The sequence below is a fragment of the Spermophilus citellus genome, assembly GCF_964194105.1.
Source record: "Spermophilus citellus genome assembly, chromosome: 15".
Classification (NCBI taxonomy): domain Eukaryota; kingdom Metazoa; phylum Chordata; class Mammalia; order Rodentia; family Sciuridae; genus Spermophilus; species Spermophilus citellus.
Window position 1 is genome coordinate 80,426,286 of NC_138195.1, and position 7,163 is coordinate 80,433,448.

Sequence of the window (7,163 nt, forward strand, 5' to 3'; positions counted from 1 at the left end):
AGCTACCCCAGAAATGGATAACAGATTACCCAGATGCCTGGACAGAAACTGCTGGGTTAGGCCTAGCCGTAAAACAACCTCCAACAACAGTAAAGTTAAAAACCTCAGCCCCAGGGCTGGGGATGTGGCTCAAGCGGTAGCGCGCTCGCCTCGCATGCGTGCGGCCCGGGTTCGATCCTCAGCACCACATACCAACAAAGATGTTGTGTCTGCCGAGAACTAAAAATAAATATTAAAAAAATTCTCTCTCTCTCTCTTTCTCTCTCTCTCTCTCCTCTCTCACTCTCTCTTTAAAAAAAAAAAAAAAAAAAAAAAAAAAAAACCTCAGCCTCCCCAATTAATATTAAACAATATCCTTTGAGCAAAAAAAAAAAAAACAAAAAAACTAAAGATGGGATAAGGCCCCATATTCAGAAATATCTGGCCTTAGGGGTCCTAAGGCCCTGTCAATCGGCCTGGAACACTCCCCTGCTACCAGTAAAAAAGCCAGGAACCGGGGACTATCGCCCCATTCAAGACCTAAGAGAGACCAACAACAGAGTGCAGGACATTCACCCCACAGTACCTAATCCGTACAATCTGCTTAGCACCCTGAACCCTGAGCGAAAATGGTATACTGTTCTGGACTTAAAAGATGCTTTCTTTTGCTTGCCTCTGTACAAAGATAGTCAGTTGCTGTTTGCTTTCAAATGGGTAAACCCAGAAACCGGAACGTCTGGTCAACTAACTTGGACTAGACTCCCACAGGGGTTCAAAAACTCCCCCACTCTCTTTGATGAAGCCCTCCACAGAGGTCTCAACAACTTCAGAACTATGCACCCCGAAGTCACCCTGCTTCAATATGTGGATGTCCTGCTACTGGCAGCCGGTACCAAGGAAAACTGTGAGTCTGGGACCCAAGCACTATTATCCGAGCTTGCTCAACTCAGGTATAGAGCTTCTGCCAAAAAGGCCCAAATTTGCCAGCAAGAAGTAATCTTCCTGGACTATTCCCTTAGGGGCAGTAAACGATGGCTCACTGAGCCCAGAAAACAAACCGTTGTGCAGACACCACCCCCATCTAACAAGAGGACAAATGAAGAGGCTAAATTGGCAGCCCTAAACGGAGTAACCATGTTAACACTTTCCACACCAGGGGAACATAAGGACACAGACACTGAACTCCTCGACTTTACTGAGCCCAGCCTGCAATTTCAGAAAGCCTTACACTACATTAAAAATGTACATCAACTCACTCACCTTGGTTCAAAGAAATTGCAGGCATTCCTGAAGGATCAAGAACAGAGTTTTCCACTAACCGGCTCACAGCGAAAGGAAATAGCTGAACGGGTAACAAAAGCCTGTCGGGTCTATCAATTGGTTAATGCTTACCCTTCCAAGCTTCCTGCAGGAAGGCACCTTCAAGGAACCAGACCAGGACAATTTGGGGAAGTGGACTTTACTGAAATTAAGCCAGCAAGGTATGGACTTAAATATCTCCTAATCTTTGTAGATACATTTTCAGGATGGATGAAGCCTTCCCCACAAAAAAAGAAACGGCGCAAAAGGTGGTCAAGAAGATCCTGGAAGATATTTTTCCAAGATACGGCCTGCCTAAGGTAATAAGGTCTGATAATGGACCGGCGTTCGTGGCCCAGGTAAGTCAGGGGTTAACCAGGACCCTGGGGATTAATTAAAAGTTACATTGTGCTTATAGACCCCAGAGCTCAGGAAAGGTAAAAAAAATAATAAATAGAACCATTAAAGAGACCTTAACGAAATTAAGCTTAGAGACCGGCATAAAAGATTGGACTATGCTCCTGCCTTATACACTGTTTCATACAAGAAATACTCCCTCTGTTTCTTTGTGTAACCTCACCCTATGAAATTCTCTATGGTGCCCCTCCTCCAGTAAGGGACCTAACCCCTAACAATTCCTTCCATACCCCCTTGCTTGACAGACTTAAAGCTCTTAAAAGAACCCAGCAATACCTGTGGAAACAGCTGGCCACTGCCTACCAACCTAGGGACGAAGGGACTCCACACCGATATCAAGTGGGAAACTTTATCTACGTAAGACAACATCAGGTGTCATCCCTAAATCCCTGCTGGAAAGGACCATACCAGGTGCTACTTATAACACCTACAGCGGTAAAGGTAAACAGAATCACTTCCTGGATCCATGACTCTCATCTCAAGCCTGCACCCTGTCCAGACTCTGGCTAAAAATTGAAAAAAACTGGTAACCCTCTCAAATTGCGTATTTGCCGTGTGGATAAGGCTATAGACTCTCCCCTTGACCACCAGTAGTCCTAACCCTCATCAGCCCGTACAGCAGCGATGGCTAATCACAAATCCTACTGGACAAAAAGTATGATCTATCTCACATACAGCCCCCTTAGTGACCTGGTGGCCATCTCTCCACCCAGACATTTGTCAGCTGGCTATAGGTCTTTACTATTGGGTATCCCTGATGAAGAGGATCCCACTAAAATTCCATTAAAACCCTTCCGTACCATAGATAATAGAAACAAACATTATGGATGTAGGGACACGCGAGCCAGATGTAGGTTGACTAACCTAGATTATTATGTTTGCCCGGTGGACTATCAAAGCCACAAACAGTCATGGCTGTGTGGGGGAAAAACCAACTTCTTCTGTGAGTCATAAGGATGTAAACATACAGGGACTACCTGATGGAACCCAAACCTCCGCCGGTTCTCAGACCATTGCCCCTTGCTGAAATAACAGGTACTGAGGTATCTCTCCACCCATTCACTCCTCTCTTCTCCTGTCAGTGTCCACACCGGGTCCCACCAGGTCCTCTTACCAGCTAACCCAAAGCTCAAACCAGCTGAGGAGAGCCCTCAGACCCCTATCCAAGATGTAATGAAAATGGCCTTTAAAGTTGCTTTGTCATCACTGAAAACAGGTTACTAAAAATTTAAAGTCCCTCACAGGCTTTTTGGAATACTCACTCCAGTCTTCCCCTCTACTCTACCTGTTCTACCACTCAAGTTTTTGTTGCTAGGAAAATCCCAAACCCCTTTCCCATTATTCTTTTACATCTATCCTTCCTCATTCTCAGATCCACGGAGCTGCTCTCAGCACCGCCTTCCCCGTCCTCCCCCTCTGTACCAGGCCCACAGAAAAGTCTTAACTGACCTTCTCCAGAAGTCTTCATCATGGCTGACTTTAGGACTTTCAGCAAAAGAGTCCCTATAAAAGAGTTCAGTATAGATAAACTTCCTCTTTTCATGTTGCCCTGTTCTACTTGGCCACTGGCTGGAAAAATCAGCACTCCTAAGCTAGACACCCCCTTACTAGTTTTTCACAAAATATGTAAACAAGGCCTCTGGCCTTGAGCTGGGGCCTCACAGAGATGACTACATTTCTAAAATAAAAAAGTTATCAACTGGGCTCCATGGTAACAGCTGGCAGAAAAAAAAAATTCTCCCCCTCCCAGGTGTCCTTGAAAAGTTAACTTGCCCAGAACAGAGAAAAAAAAAAAAAAACAGAAACAAAAACTGCTTTTTGTGAACTTCTGCAGACTGTGAACTTCTGAATCCCTTCCCTTACATGTTGAGTACAAAATTCTGAAACTACCTAAACTTGGGGTTCAGGGGATTAATTGATTACAACAGAAGCAATGCCCTCTGAATCCGGCTGCAACCAAATAGGACTGTTTCCCTGTCTTCAGTGCTATCTTAGGTGCCTTGCCTTGTCCGTCCCTACAACAGTATAATTCTCTATATACTTAAACGTTATTTATGTTTTCATAAAATGGTCAACAGATGTGATTAATTGTATAATGGTACAGATGTTTCCCAGAGTGCTCTATCATGACGCAGGTTCATTTAAAGATCAAATAAGGGGACATACAACCCGGTTCCGCCGGGAACCTGTATCCCTCACTTTAGCCGTCTTATTAGGAATGCGAATTGCTGCAGGGGTGGGCACAGGGACCACTGCCCTGGTCCGTGGGGCACAACAAATGACCCAATTAGAAACAGCAATGGACCAAAACTTAAAGATATTAGAAACCTCCATCACAGCTTTGCAGGCATCTTTAACCTCTCTCTCTGAAGTTGTTTTACAGAACAGGCGAGGGTTGGACCTCCTCTTCATGAGAGAAGAGGGCCTTTGTGCTGCATTGAGGGAAGAATGTTGTTTTTATGCCGACCATACTGGAGTTGTAAAAAATCTATGAGTAAACTAAGAAGACGCCTTAAAGAGCGTCAGAGAGAGAGAGAGGCCCAAAAAGGGTGGTATGAGTCTTGGTTCACACATTCCCCTGGTTAACTACGCTTTTATCAGCCCTGGCCGGTCCTCTACTAATTCTTATATTGTTGTTAACTCTAGGACCCTGTTTACTCAACCGTGTAGTTTCCTTTCTCCAAGCCCAAAATTAGACAAATCAAACTTATGGTAATTAGACAACAATATACCCCACTAGCAGACACGGAATGTGGCACCCCCCAATGATCACTTTTATGATTAAAAGTAGCCAGAAGAAGTGGGGAATGAAAGGTTAATAAAATAGGTACTTGTCACTCCGTTTTTCTATATGCTTAACAAAACACTGTTTGCTAATCTTGTTCCCAGGATGTGCTGTCCCCAACTGTGAACTGTTTGCTAATCTTGTTCCCAGAATGAGCTGTCCCCAACTGCCAAACTACAAAATGTAACTTCTCTCTCTGCCCTCTCCAAGGAAAGTATATAAGCTCTGCTTAAGCTGTTCTCAGGGCTCTATCTCTCTTTGCTATAGAGAGCTCTGGGCCCTAGCATGCTGGTCTCCAAATAAACCCTCCCTTCTGCTGTTGCATAAGACAGTCTCTTGTGGTCTCTTCCTCCGACGTTTCTCCGGACCCTTACACTACCACTGAGTTACATCCCTAGCCCTTTGTAAAATTTTGTTTTCAGACAGGGTCTCACTAAGTTGCTGATGCTGGCCTCAAACCTCCTGAGTAGCAGGGAATTATAGGTGTGTGCTACAATTTCCACTGGGTCTATATATGTTACGGTTGCTGTTGTTATTCTTCTTTTCTTTGCAGCCACCACGGTCCCCAGCTACCAAAATAAAGATTCTGCCTATTTATATACCCTTTCAGATCTGTGTCCATAGCCCACCTGTCAGGTCAGCAGCTTTGTGGCACTAATCCTAGTTTTCTGTGGAAAGGACTCTGAGATTAGAGAGAGGAAAGACTATTAAGACTCCCCTGACCCAGCCCCATTTATAGTCTAGTAGTTACCTTCTGTTTGGGATATAATATTCTATACTAAAATCTACTCTTTACCGATTAGATAAGCCTAGCATTATTTTCAACTTCAATGTAAAATAATTTTTCTCCTCCATATTTGCTTGGATTAGGGAAAGAGAAAATAGTGGAAGAATACATTTAAGTTGTAGATTTTAGAGCAGGAATCCCTTTGAAGAGATTTGAAGAGGCCATGAATTTTCAGTAAAAATTATAGTTCAAATTTATCCCTTACATAGGACAACTCAAACACACTGTGACATTATACTCACCTTGGCTACTATGTCACCTGCAAATGAGCATTTGAATATCCAATCCATTTCATGATCTGAATTACTCAAAATATCCTAGAAAACATATTCAGAATATCACCAGTGACTCAAGTTGGAGCTGCCAGCTTCGCAGGTTAAACAGAGTTAAGTCTAATGAATCCAATCTTTGTGGCCAGACCTAATAGGATGGGAGGCAGAATATACTAAACCTGGGTGGAAGTCTTGCCAGGAGATAACAAGAGCCTGACTTGAGGTTGAAAAGGTCCACAAACCCTTGCCTGCCCGTGACACAAGGCTGACTATCACATACCACAGGGACAAGGGCCCAGGAACCCAATTCAGGGGCAGCCTGGCATCTTGGGAGAAGAAAATGAGCTCCTGAATGTCCACCCAGATCAATCCTAACCAGACACTTGGCAACTATGCGCACATTTGGCCCCCACAGGCAGCCCAACAAGATAACTAGGTCTTACAGTTAGACCAGAAAGGGACTGTCCTTGGATGAAAAAGGGAAAACACTGGGGATTCTCTATTAGCAGTCACTGATCAGACCGAGGTTTACCGTTTTGCTTACCTCAAGACTTTCTTTTCTACATAGGATGGAAAGGTCAAAGATGGCGGCACCGAGGTTCCCCTGACCGCTGCACCGGCACGCGGGGCCCAGCTCGCTCAGCAACGGTCTGATCCGGCCCGCGGAGGACACGTTCCGGCTGCTGGATGCACTCCAGGCGGAGGCAGCTGATTTGGCGGGAATGGAATTAGACCTTGAAGTTGTGTCAGGGTCTGGTGTGGTATCTGCATTCCTAGCTCTATGATAGGACCTCAGGTTTTGTACCTGTGCACTGATATCAACCCTGATGCAGCAGCTGGTACCCTGGAAACAGCACGCTGTAACAATGTCCACACTCAATCAGTAATTACAGAGTTGGTCAAAGGCCTGTTACCAAAACTGAAGGAAAAAGATGCTTTCCTGGTGTTCAGTCCCCACTGTGTTGTGACTCAACCCAAAGAGGTGGGAAGTCACCGAATAGAAGCAGCTTGAACTGGTGGCAGAAATGGCTTAGAAGTTATGGACAGATTCTTTCCACTAGCATCAGCCCTCCTTTCCCCAGGAGGATGATCCTATTTAATTACCATAAAAGAAAATAATCCAGAAGACGTTTTTTGAAAACATTGAAGACAAAGTCTATAAGGGACCACTGCACCTTCCAGACAGGCAGGCCAAGAAACTCTTTCCATTCTGGAGTTCACCAAGTCCTGATAGACCAAGAGCTACCTGGAGTATGCAAGAGATTCTGTGAGCTGAATGCATTCAGCATATTTTAAAATGAAGTCATTCCTTGGTTAAGGAATTTTACTGGAAATTTGTCATTAAAAAAAAAAAGAGAGATGGAAAGATGGAACATTCCCTTTAACCAGGGATTCAAGACTACCAAAATAGGTACACATGTGCAGGTAGATATGTTTGTTTATAATTTGCATTTTATGTGTAAAGGTTATATTTATATTACATGTGAATGTGTATTCATTTCAGCTTTGGTTCTACTAGCAAAACAGTGAATCAACCTCAACGGCCATCAGGAAGGAGATTGGTTCAAATAAATTACAGTGTATCTATTTCACTGAACATGCAACCATTAAACATGAGTCAGGT

General features: G+C 44.1%; 1 pseudogene across 1 annotated transcript; it reads left to right on the top strand.

Annotated features, from left to right (window-relative positions):
- Positions 1 to 6,123: 6,123 nt before the first annotated feature.
- On the top strand, positions 6,124 to 6,770 carry LOC308634535 (methyltransferase N6AMT1-like; annotated as a pseudogene). Its single transcript has one exon. The product of its transcript is annotated as a methyltransferase N6AMT1-like (transcript).
- Positions 6,771 to 7,163: the final 393 nt, after the last annotated feature.